The sequence below is a fragment of the Salvelinus fontinalis genome, chromosome 1 (assembly GCF_029448725.1).
Source record: "Salvelinus fontinalis isolate EN_2023a chromosome 1, ASM2944872v1, whole genome shotgun sequence".
Taxonomy (NCBI): domain Eukaryota; kingdom Metazoa; phylum Chordata; class Actinopteri; order Salmoniformes; family Salmonidae; genus Salvelinus; species Salvelinus fontinalis.
In genome coordinates, this window is record NC_074665.1 from 60,198,059 (window position 1) to 60,210,221 (window position 12,163).

Genomic DNA, 12,163 nt, shown 5'->3' on the forward strand with positions numbered 1-12,163 from the left:
AGCAAACAGCAATTCAACAATGTCACGCCCTGACCGTAGATTGCTTTGTATGTTTCTATTTCTAGTTTGGTCAGGGTGTGATGTGGGTGGGTATTCTATGTCTGGGTATTCTATGTTGTAGGTCTAGGTTTTCTGTTTCTGTGTGTTTGGCCTGGTGTGGTTCCCAATCAGAGGCAGCTGTCTTTCGTTGTCCCTGATTGGGAGCCATATTTAGGTAGCCTGTTTTCCCACTTTTGTTTGTGAGTGGTTGTTTCCAGTTTATTGCTTTGTTTCACATTTCAGGACTGTTCGTTTGTCGTTTTTGTTGTTTGTCAAGTGTTTTCGTATTTTATTAAAAAATATGACCACTTACCACGCTGCACCTTGGTCCTCCTCTCCTTCTCCAGAGGACAATCGTTACAAACAAAAAATGTAAAGGGCGAACAACAACATACATCGAGATTCAGGGAAACATACTGGATATTTAATCATTAATATGCTTAGTAATATTATATCAGTATCCCTGATCAAAATATTTGTCTACTGTCAATCATTGGAATTAAAAATAAATTGAGTGTCACACCCTGATCTGTTTCACCTGTCTTGTGGTTGTCTCCACCCCCCTCCAGCTGTCTCCGATTTCCCCCCTTATCCCCTGTGCATTTATACCTGTGTTTTCTGTTTGTCTGTTGCCAGTTTGTCTTGTCTCGTCAAGCCTACCAGCATGTTTTTCCGTACTCCAGTTCGCTTTAGTCCTTGTTTTCTAGTTCTTCCGGTTTTGACCATTCTGCCTGCCCTGAGCCGTTCTTTACCTTTTGACACTGTCCTGGATTACTGACCTCTGCCTGCCCTTGACCTGTTGTTTGCCTGCCCCCTGCTTTGTAAATAAACTTCTGTAACTCGAACTGTCTGCATCTGGGTCTTATCCTGAGTTCTGATATCGAGTGCTGATCATTGTAGTGTATACTTACCCCTGGGCTCCATGGTGTGTGTTACCTCTGGGGTCCAGAAAAATCTAGGCATTTATACAATTTTGAAAACATTACAATACATTCACAACAGAATATCTACAACACAAAATCCATGTGTATGTGTGTGCATAGTGTGTATGTTATCGTGTGTTTGTATGCATGTGACTGTGCCTATGTTTGTGTTGCTTCACAGTCCCCGCTGTTCCATGAGGTGTATTTTTATCTTTTTATTGAATTTTAGTGCTTGCATGAGGTACTTGAAGTGAAATAGAGTTCCATGTAGTCATGGCTCTGTGTAGTACTGTGCGCCTCCCATAGTCTGTTCTGGACTTGTGGACTATGAAGAGAACTCTGGTGGCATGGTATGCATGGGTGTCTGGGCTGTGTGCCAGTAGTTCAACAGACAGCTTGGTGCATAGTAACAGTGGACAGTGATACTCCCTTCTTCTACTCTAGTCACCTCGCTTTGGTCCACATGGAGTTTTGGAGGACCTGAACACAGAGGTATAGACAAAAAGGAGGTCCGGAGCAGGCCTCTATTAGTTCTGAGTGATCAAGTGTGTTTTTGGTAACAACCGACCACTTCCAAAATGGATAGAGAACAGAAAGTACAGTATACCAACATTCCTCAGGTCAACGACTTGAACAATAATGGTGATACCATTACCAGGAAATGTAATTTGTGAAAACAGGCTATTGCTGATTGTGTCATCATTACTGAGAACTACCTATTCTGCTTTACTGAGTTGTAAGGGATCTTACCTGGAGTGACAGACAGGTCGAACCATCCTGTCCAGACTGGATCTGACCATAACAATATGGGATGATGGTGGACCACCCTGTCTTCACATACACAGACTCAGCACCTGAAGATAAAACAGCAGAAAAACACATTAAGATGGGATTCAAGCCCATCCGCACACAGCAGAAAAATCCTATGACATCTGCACCATAGGAAACATTGCTAATAGAGGTATTGTTATTGATAAGACAATATTTGCTAGTCCGTCTGATGCTCCTGTCTTCAGCGTTTCAGCATGTATCCCTGGCGTCACAGAGAAGTGCACTGAACCATGAGACTTCATCACTTCATAGAAACATATCACCCTTTTTCAGAGTCTGAAAAATATGAGGAGGTAGAGGGAGAGAGAGGGGGACAGGAAGAGATGGGGATCCATGTGTGGGTATGAGTGTAAATATGTCAAGGACCAAGACACCAAAGATAATGACTGTCCTTCGCACTGCTGGCTGCCTATTATCTACTTAGACATCACTGTTTCTATCTCTCTTACTGCTGCTGTTGGTGTACACATGCCTCCTTCAGTGGTAGACATTGACTATTTACATATATGGACTTGTTTAATCCAAGGCTCCCAGTCACTGATGTGCTTCTCCCCTCTGCTGGATCATAGTAAGCATTACACAAAGATAAATGGCTGCAGAGGTGCCAAATGTGATAGCTGGGTCCATTCTGCACAGACACACGAGGAGGCACTAAAGCCCATGCAGACACAACAGCAAAAATTATATCTAAACTTTATTCAAAAAGACAATGTTCACTTTGAGAGATGAAACATGTATTTTTATGTTATCTCTCTCAGAACTGAAACATTTTCTTCTACAGTGACATTTGAACCCTTCAACTGAACCATATATGCCTTTTTCATTATCAGGTGTTTATTGATTTTGTATATTATTATAATTTCACTGTAATGTCCAGAGTTCTCAACTGACATGTATTGTTCATGTTATCCATTTATAGTCTATGTGTAATATCAGGACTGAGTGTTCATATCAGCTATGAACCCATGAACATAATCAACTGAGCATGTTTCAAACTATCATTCTACAACAAAGAGCTGCTAAAGCCCCAAGAAAGTCCTTATTCAAATGAAAGGTGCTCCGTAAAGAACAGGTGTAGGCTAACAGTGAAATGCTTACTTATGGGCCCTTCCCAACAATGCAGAGAGAAAGACAATAGAGAAATAATATAAAAGTAAAACACATAATAATAAATACACAATGAGTAACAATAGCTTGGCTATACATAGGGTACCAGTACAGAGTAAACACGAGGTAGCAGTACCAAGTCACTGTGCAGGGGTACAAGGTAATTGAGTGACAGATAATAAACAGTAGCAGCAGCGTATGTGCTGAGACAAAAAAGTTAATGCAAAAAGCATCAATGCAGATAGTTAAATAGTTCACCAAATAGCTCCTCGAACTAACTATTGATCAGTCTTATGGCTTGGGGGTAGAAGCTGTTCAGGGTCCTGTTGGTTCCAGACTTGGTGCATTGATACCTCTAGCCTTGCGGTAGCAGCGAGAACTGTCTATGACTTGGGTGACTGGAGACTTCAACAATTTTTAGGGCCTTCCTCTGACACCGCCTGGTATAGGGGTCCTGGATGGCAGGGAGCTCGTCCCCAGTAATGTACTGGGCTGTACGCACTACCCTCTGTAGCGCCATGCGGTCGGATGCCAAGTAGTTGCCATACCAAGCGGCGAGGCAGCCAGTCAAGATGCTCTCAATGGTGCAGCTGTAGAACCTTTTGAGGATCTGGGGCCCATGCCAAATCTTTTGAGGGGAAGAGGCATAGTCGTGCCCTCTTAACCACTGTGTTGGTGTGTTTGGATCATGATAGATCCTTTGTGATGTGGACACCCGCTCCACTACAGCCCCATCGATGTGAATGGAGGTGTGCTCAGCTCTCCGTTTCCTGTAGTCCACGATCAGCTCCTTTGTCTTGCTGACGTTGAGGGAGAGGTGGTTGTTCTGGCAGGTCTCTGACCTCCTCCCTATAGGCTGTCTCATTGTTGTCAGTGATCAGGCCTACAGTACCACGAAAGTGTCGTCGGCAATCTTAATGATGGTGTTGGAGTCGTGTGCGGCCACGCAGTTATGGATAAACAGGGAGTACAGGAGGTGGCTAAGTACGCACCCCTGAGGGGTTCCGTGTTGAGGGTAAGCGTGGCTGATGTGTTGTTACCTACCCTCACCACCGGGGATGGCCCGTCATGAAGTCAAAGATCCAGTTGCAGAAGATGGTGTTCAGTTCCAGGGTCCTTAGCTTTGTGATGAGCTTGGAGGGCACTATGGTTTTGAATGCTGAGCTGTAGTCAATGAACAGCATTCTCACATATAGTGCTTTCAGAAAGTATTCATAACATTTCAAAAAACATCATTCTACTTTGACATTATGGGGTATTGTGTGACAAAAAAGATTCCACATTTTAATCTATTTTAAATTCAGGTTATAACACAACAAAATGTGGAAAAAGTAAAGGGGTGTGAATTTCTATTTATTAATTTTTTATTTGAAAAGTGAATGCTTTCTGAAGGCCCTGAAGTGTTCTTATTTTCCAAGTGGGAACAGGCAGTGTGGGAGTGCAATAGAGATTGCGTTATCTGTGTTGTTGGGGCGGTATGGGAATTGGAGTGGGTCCAGGGTGCCTGGGATGATGGTGTTGATGTGAGCCATGTCCAGCCTTTCAAAGCATTTCATGGCTACAGATGTGAGTGCTACGGGGCGATATACATTTAGACAGGTTACCTTGGCGTTCTTGGGCACATTGACTATGGTGGTCTGCTTGAAACATGTAGGTATTACAGACTGGGTCAGGGAGAGGTTGAACATGTCGGTGAAGACACTTGCCAGGTGGTCAGCGCATGCTCTGAGTAAGCGTCCTGATAATCCGTCTGGCCCTGCAGTCTTGTGATTGGTAACCTGTTTAAAGGTCTTACTTACATCGGCTACGTACAAAGTGTTCACACATTCCTCTGAAGCAAACATAGAAGGCATTTAGTTCATCTGATAGGCTCGTGTCAGTAGGTAGCTCATGGCTGGTTTTTCCTTTGCGTGCCGTGATCATTTGCAAGCCCTGCCAGAACCAACGAGTGTCAGAGCCGGTGTATTAGGATTTGATCTTAGTCTGGTATTTTATTCATGTTTTAATTTATTTCATTTGTATTTCATTATAAAACATGCAATCCACCTGTGGTGAAGCTGCTCAACATTTACATTACATTTTAGTCACTTAGTAGACACTCCCATTCAGAGCGACCCAGAGGAGCATTCAGGGTCAAGTGCCCCACTCAAGGGCGCATCGACAGATCCTTCCCCCAGTCGCCACGGGGACCCGAACCAGCAACCTCTCGGCCACTGGCCCAACGCTCCTAACTGCCAGGTTACCTGCGACCTCCAACCATCCAAGACCCCCCCACAGTATGTTTCTCCGTACGTTATATGGTACGTACTGTATGCACAGTGTGTGTGTCAAGGACCTAGGCACCAAAAAAAACGACTGCACTTCCTATTATATACTCAGACCTAGCTGTCTATAACTCATCCTGCTTCTGTTTGAGTGTATATGCCCCACTCAGTGGCAAAAGCAGCTATTACATTCTATGGACTGGTTGTAACACAAGGTTCAAAAGTGCTACAATTGATTGATTATTTTTGTATTAGCCAATTTTTCTAAGTTATATGAAATAAAACCAAATATAGTGTTACTATAGAGGAGCCGGAAGCCTATTTAGTTTGTGTGGAGCAGCAAAAGTTGAGATGAGTCAGAGGTTCAGGTACAAAGATATACAGATGACCAAAATTATGAAAGATATTTGACAAAATAATAAAATGACTTGAGGACTAATGCAAAATGCTTCAAACACATGGCAAAATCCATAAACTCACACATTTGAGTATGCCTATGGCAGAGCTAAAGTTACAGCATCCTAGACAGTTGCCTAGACAAGCAGTTGTCCTTGAGTAAAGGGGTCAATGTAAGCTTATTATACTCTAATGTTTGTAAACAAAGTAAATGTAAGCAAACACTGTATAGCCTCAAAACATTGTTAAAACTATGCATTTGAGAGTGGTAACATTTCTCCAGCCCCATTCCTTAGCTTTTCAAAGAAACAGTGGCGGGGAAACCACTTTATTGTTTCAACTGCAGATTGCCCATTTATTGGCAATACTATTGCACAATAAATGTGCTCGTTAATGAAAAAAGTTATCATTTGCATTGACATTAGTATTTCTGATAATCAACACCCCTTTCACGAGATAAACCAAATAATGAGAGGCTAGCAACCTATGGTTATTGAAGCTGTGAACATGACAGGTGCCCGCTATTCTAGGACGCCAGTTCAACAGCATTAGTGAGTAGGCCTAGAGGCAGGTGTTTGTGTTCACTCAAAATAATACCATGCAAAGCCTACCCAAGGCAAAGCCTACCCACAACCAGTACAAACTGGTTGAATCAACATTGTTTCACCCTAATTTTCTCAATGTATTGTGACGTGAAATATATGTGGAAAATACATTGAAACTGTTGTTTTGAGGGTCAAATATCAACCACGGGATTATGTCATCAAAGTAACCAAATTTCAACATAGACAAAAATGTGTTGAATTTGTTACCTTTAAAGAACTGCACCTGCTGATTTGGCCTCGTTTTTTGGCTTGCTGATCAAGAAATGTTGGCGGCCATGACAGAAGCCAAACGTCAGTTGGCTAGAGGGTGTAGATTGATGTGGGTGTTTCTTTGGTGTGTCCTTGCCACCACCAAGACACACCCATCTGTCAGAACCTTTCCCGCCACTGTCTCCCCCCACTCCATCACAACAAACAAACCTGCAGGTTGAGTTCAATAACTACAGGCAGATGTATGGTAAGATGCTGGAAGAAGCTTTGAAAAGGTCAGTAGCCTACAGAGTAATATGAGAAGAATGCAATTGCTAAATTTATGTAGATATTCTAAACTAAGTGTCTTGATATCTTTCAAATGGAGTAACAGGTCCATGTGGAATAACAACCCTTTACATAATACCATATAAACAGTGTTCTGCATCCAATATTTATTTGTGCCCTAGACATGGGTTACACCTCGGAGGCTAATGTGAATGTTTTGTCTAAATTACACAAGACAAAAGATCCCGACAACACGGAACCACTCACGGGTCCCCGCACAGGCGGATGATCTCCGGGAGCCAGGGTTGTCTGGGCCAACGGGGAGCCACCAAAATCAACAACAGACCCTCCTGATGGACCTTCTCCACGGTGGCGGATGAGGACGGTGACGAGGGGGGCTACAGGCGCTATTGTGCAAGAAATGCAGTCTATAATCTAGATCAGTAGCGTAAACAAAACAAAAAAGTTACCCAATAAAATACTACTTGAGTAAAAGTCTACAAGTATTTGGTTATAAATATACGTAAGTAGCAAAAGTAAATGGAATTGCTAAAATATACATAAGTATCAAAAGTAAAAGTATAAATAATTTCAAATTCCTTATATTAAGCAAACAAAAAAAACATTTGTGTTTAGTGAGTCCACCAGATCAGAGGCAGTAGGGATGACCAGGGACGAGGAAGCAGAGCCAGTCTGTATGACACTGCAATATATTGTCCATTGTTCATTCATTGGCATGGTGTCATCATTGTCTAAATGTCCTGGACCATAGGCAATATAATAATAACGAAGTACAATGTTGTGTTCCTTTAACCCAATTAAAGCTGCATGATTGTTCATGGATAGGATATCTCAATATTGAGCCAGTCAAATTAGGGCTAGCCTAGATCTCTCGGCTTGTCCCCTTGTGTGTTGTGCTTGATGTGTTTCTCCAAGAAGTCTTGAGCCTCCTTGGCAGTGGGAAATGTGTGTCTTGTGTTCTGGAAGGGCCAGATGTAGGTTGACCTCTGTTTCAGCAGCTCGGCACTCAGATCTGGGTAGATGCTGATCCTCTTCTCAGCATAGGTAAGAGCCTCCGATTCGTCCAGACTACACTAGGTTTTTCAAAGAAGAGAGCTACAGTTTGAGCATGATGGTTTGTATGGTTTGACTGCATCTAAACGTACTCTCTGAATCATTGATTGGTTTATTTCCCATCTTTAATCAACATACAGATTAATTAAAGAGATTCTTCTGTATTTTTGCGTACTTTTTAGCCTGTAGTTCTCAAAGTAAGGGCAAATAGGGGTTAGGCCTACCTGTAGATGCAGTTTATCCCAGTGATGCCACAAGAGGGTGTGAGGATGTGCAGCTGTTGTCAGTGGGGTTGGGGGGGGGGGGGGGGGGGGGGTACAGGGCATTAACACAAGGCTCTTTGTCATTAGAGCAGTGTGTATCGATTGGTTTTCCTTGAACTATTTTGGCTATTAATTCATCACAATTGATTTTATCAAATGTGCTCAGGATATATTTTGTTGTCACTTATCTTTATCATCATTTCTTATTATACATATAACCTGTAAGTGTCACTGTTGTCGCACAGTAGGCCTATCAGTAGGCAGATCATTTCTTAAGATGATACTATATTTTTTATCACAGATATTCCCTCTAGCCTCTTATGCCTTAGATGAACAGTCAACCAGGGTAATTGTCAGCCAGTAAAAAGCAACAACAATCAAGCCACACAAAGCTGTATGCCTTTACCCACTGGGCACAGACATCAATTCAACATCTATTCCACGTTGGTTCAATGTAATTTCATAGAAATGTTGTGGAAACACCACTGATTCAAGCAGTATGTGCCCCGTGGGTAGGGTGTAGAATGCAGGTTCAGAACACTATTGTATTTAGAACTGCTTGGGGTGGAACTCAGAACCCTTGACTGGAGGGCTCTAAGTTTATGGTTCCAAGGCAGGAACACAAACATGGGCAGATAGAGAGAGCAAGTTGTTGTCAGAAGCCTAGGATTCTCACCTCTATCTATTGCTGTATACACACAACCGTTGGTTTATCCCATTTCTCTATGATTAGACTTAATTGGGTGAGTGTGATTGAAGTGACACAACACCAAGCATCAGCTTTTAGATACAGCCCAATGTTTATCTGTCACAGTTTGGTGCCGGTTTCTAGATAATGTCATTTTATTTTTGACGTCACAGGTAATCCAGGCGTGTAAATGGGAGAGGTAATTTATATGGTTGTTGGGGTGAACGTTTCCCAAATGTAGACCTCTCATTAAATATTTAATTCATTAATAAGACGAGGTCTAATCGCATTCCATAGGGAACGCGTTCTGAATAATTCACACTGAAATGACTGTTTAGCAACACGTGTTCCACGTCGTAAGGTATGGTATATCCATAAACCGTAGACCGTTCTTATTAAAAAGGTCTCCCTTACACCACATACCCATTGCACACAATCATACATATTCACAATTCCAACGCAATAAAAACACAATATTTACAAGCAATTTAATAAAAGTAACTTACAAAACATGATCATGAAAACAAACACATTCTTCAGTAAGACAAAAAGAAGGTAATCACGCAGCGGTCTAACTGCTCAAGCCGCACCAAAACGTCTAACTAAAGAGAGTTCTGGAGATCATTCCCCAAGTAAGGTGCAAGAAAACTACACGCAGATCTACCTAACTCAGTGGCAAACGAAGGGATCTCCAGAGTTAGCCATCTCTGAGACAGGGTCTGGTAGCTCGTACTTTACATATGTAGGTTAACAATGAAGGAAGGTATGGTGGAAATTTGTGCAAGAGGGCTTTATAAACAAAACAAGTGCAATGCCTCCATCTACGAGACTTCTACAAGAGCCAAACTACTTCCTGATACAGAAAGAAATAATGTGTACCTGTCGCCCGTAATAAAGTGCAGTGTGCTATGATAAACTGCGACCATAGGTTTCAATATAGCGGCAGCCGTATCATTCAGATGATATCACCATAAACTATAGCCGGTAATATCGTCGGAATGATTTGTTTTCTGCTTTTTAACGAAATGCATGCACTTTTCCTGTAAAGGAAGCCCATTTGAATTCTTTACTTTTTAACTAACTCATCAATATGCTTTTTGAAATACTAAACTTTTCGTCAATCCAGATACCCAGATATTTATAAACGGGGACACGATTATTAATGTGGGCACCGTCCAATCCTATATATGCATAATTCATCAGATATATTTTGAAGCTTTTTGGAAAATAAAATGTAATTAGTTTTACCTGCATTAAGTACCAATTTCAGTTCAACCAAGGCGATCTGGAAAGCAAAAAAGGCAGATTGTAGTTCTGAAAGAGCCGTGTCAACAGAAGGGGCAACAGAATACACAACAGTAGTGTAGTATAGTATTTCAATTGTTTTCTTGAACCTTTTTTTAACAAGCCAGTTAAGAACAGATTCTTATTTACAATGACGGCCTACCAGAAGGCCAAAGGCTTCCTACAGGGACGAGGGCTAGCGACTGGTATGAGCTGCAACAAACACTCAAACTGGACAGTTTTATCTCAGTCTCTCCATTCAAAGACTCAATCATGGACACTCTTACTAACAGTTGTGGCTGCTTTGCGATGTATTGGTGTCCCTACCTTATTGCCCTTTGTGCTATTGTCTGTGTCAAATAATGTTTGTACCAGGTTTTGTGCTGCTACCATGTTGTGTTGCTACCAGGTTGTTGTCATGTTGTATTGCTACCATGCTGTGTTTTCATGTGTTGCTGCCTTGCTATGTTGTTGTCTTAGGTCTCTCTTTATGTAGTGTTGTCTCTCTTGTCATGTTGTGTGTTTTGTCCTATATTCATATATACACTACCGTTCAAACGTTTGGGGTCACTTAGAAATGTCCTTGTTTTTTAAAGATTTTTTTTTTTTAAAGCGTCCATTCAAATAACATCAAATTGATCAGGAATACAGTGTAGACATTGTTAATGTTGTAAATGACTATTGTAGCTGGAAACGGCTGATTGTTTATGGAATATCTACATAGGCGTACAGAGGCCCATTATCAGCAACCATAACTCCCGTGTTCCAATGGCACGTTGTGCTAGCTAAGTTTATCATTTTAAAAGGCTAATTGATCATTAGAAAATCCATTTGCAATTATGTTAGCACAGCTAAAAACTGTCGTTCTGATTAAACAAGCAGTAAAACTGGCCTTTAAACTAGTTGAGTATCTGGAGCATCAGCATTTGTGGGTTCGATTACAGGCTCAAAATGGCCAGAAACAAATAACTTTCTTCTGAAACTCATTAGTCTATTCTTGTTCTGAAAAATGAAGGCTATTCCATGCGCGAAATTGCCAAGAAACTGAAGATCTCGTACAGCTCTGTGTACTTCTTCCTTCACTGAGCGCAAACTGGCTCTAACCAGAATAGAAAGAGGAATGGGAGGCCCCGGTGCACAACTGAGCAAGAGGACAAATACATTAGAGTGTCTAGTTTGAGAAACAGGCGCCTCACAAGTCCTCAACTGGCAGCTTAATTAAATAGTACCCGCAAAACATCCGTCTCAACGTCAACAGTGAAGAGGCGACTCCGGGATGCTAGTTAACAACATACCATCTCAGCAACACATGAAACACAGCATGGTAGCAACACAACATGACAACAACATGGTAGCAACACAACATGGCAGCAGCACAACATGGTAGCAGCACAAAACATGTTACAAACATTATTGGGCACAGACAACAGCACGAAGGGCAAGAAGGATAGGATGGTCATCTGAATCAGGGTTAGTTTGGCAACTGTGGTGAAAGCGATTTCAATAGAGGAAACCGAGTCTAGATTTAACCTTAGCCTGCAACGTTGATATGTGCTGGGAGAAGGACAGTGTGCCGACTAGCCATACTCCCAAGTACTTGTATGAGGTGACTTCCCCCTGTAATTCAGATAAAGACCACAAGATGTCTCAATTATTTTCCCAGCACTGTCCTTGGTTGTCCTTCTTGGTGAACAAAACTTTTTTTCTGTGTCGTCAGAACTTTGAGAAATTTCCCAAAAATTATTTTGTGTAAGTTGATCTAATTTATTGAACATTTGAAAAAGTTGTAGATATATTCTAATGAAGTTAGATCTATAATATATATTTTTTAAATATACAGTAGGAAAGCCTTAAGATAAATTATCAAATTGTTTAGAGACAGAAATGTAGCTACTCTTTTAGTAAAGTAATACTATAATATGTTGGATGAGTGTGTTGGGGGCTAGTTACCTCTTTATGTTGATGAATGTGTATCTACCTGTCATTTAGACAGTGACTCACCCAGTTAGCACTTGTTTATGCTAACTTGATAGCTAGCAACTTCACTAGCAGTAAATGCTAGCCAGCTAGCTAGTTAGCATAAGCTGCTAGGAGTACTAGGTAGCAACCTTACTACCAGATCGTCTGAGGTAAAATACATTAAGATAACGTAACTTAATTTCAGTTGTAAATGTTTCCACTAGTGACTGATAGCTTTACAGTTAATGCAACT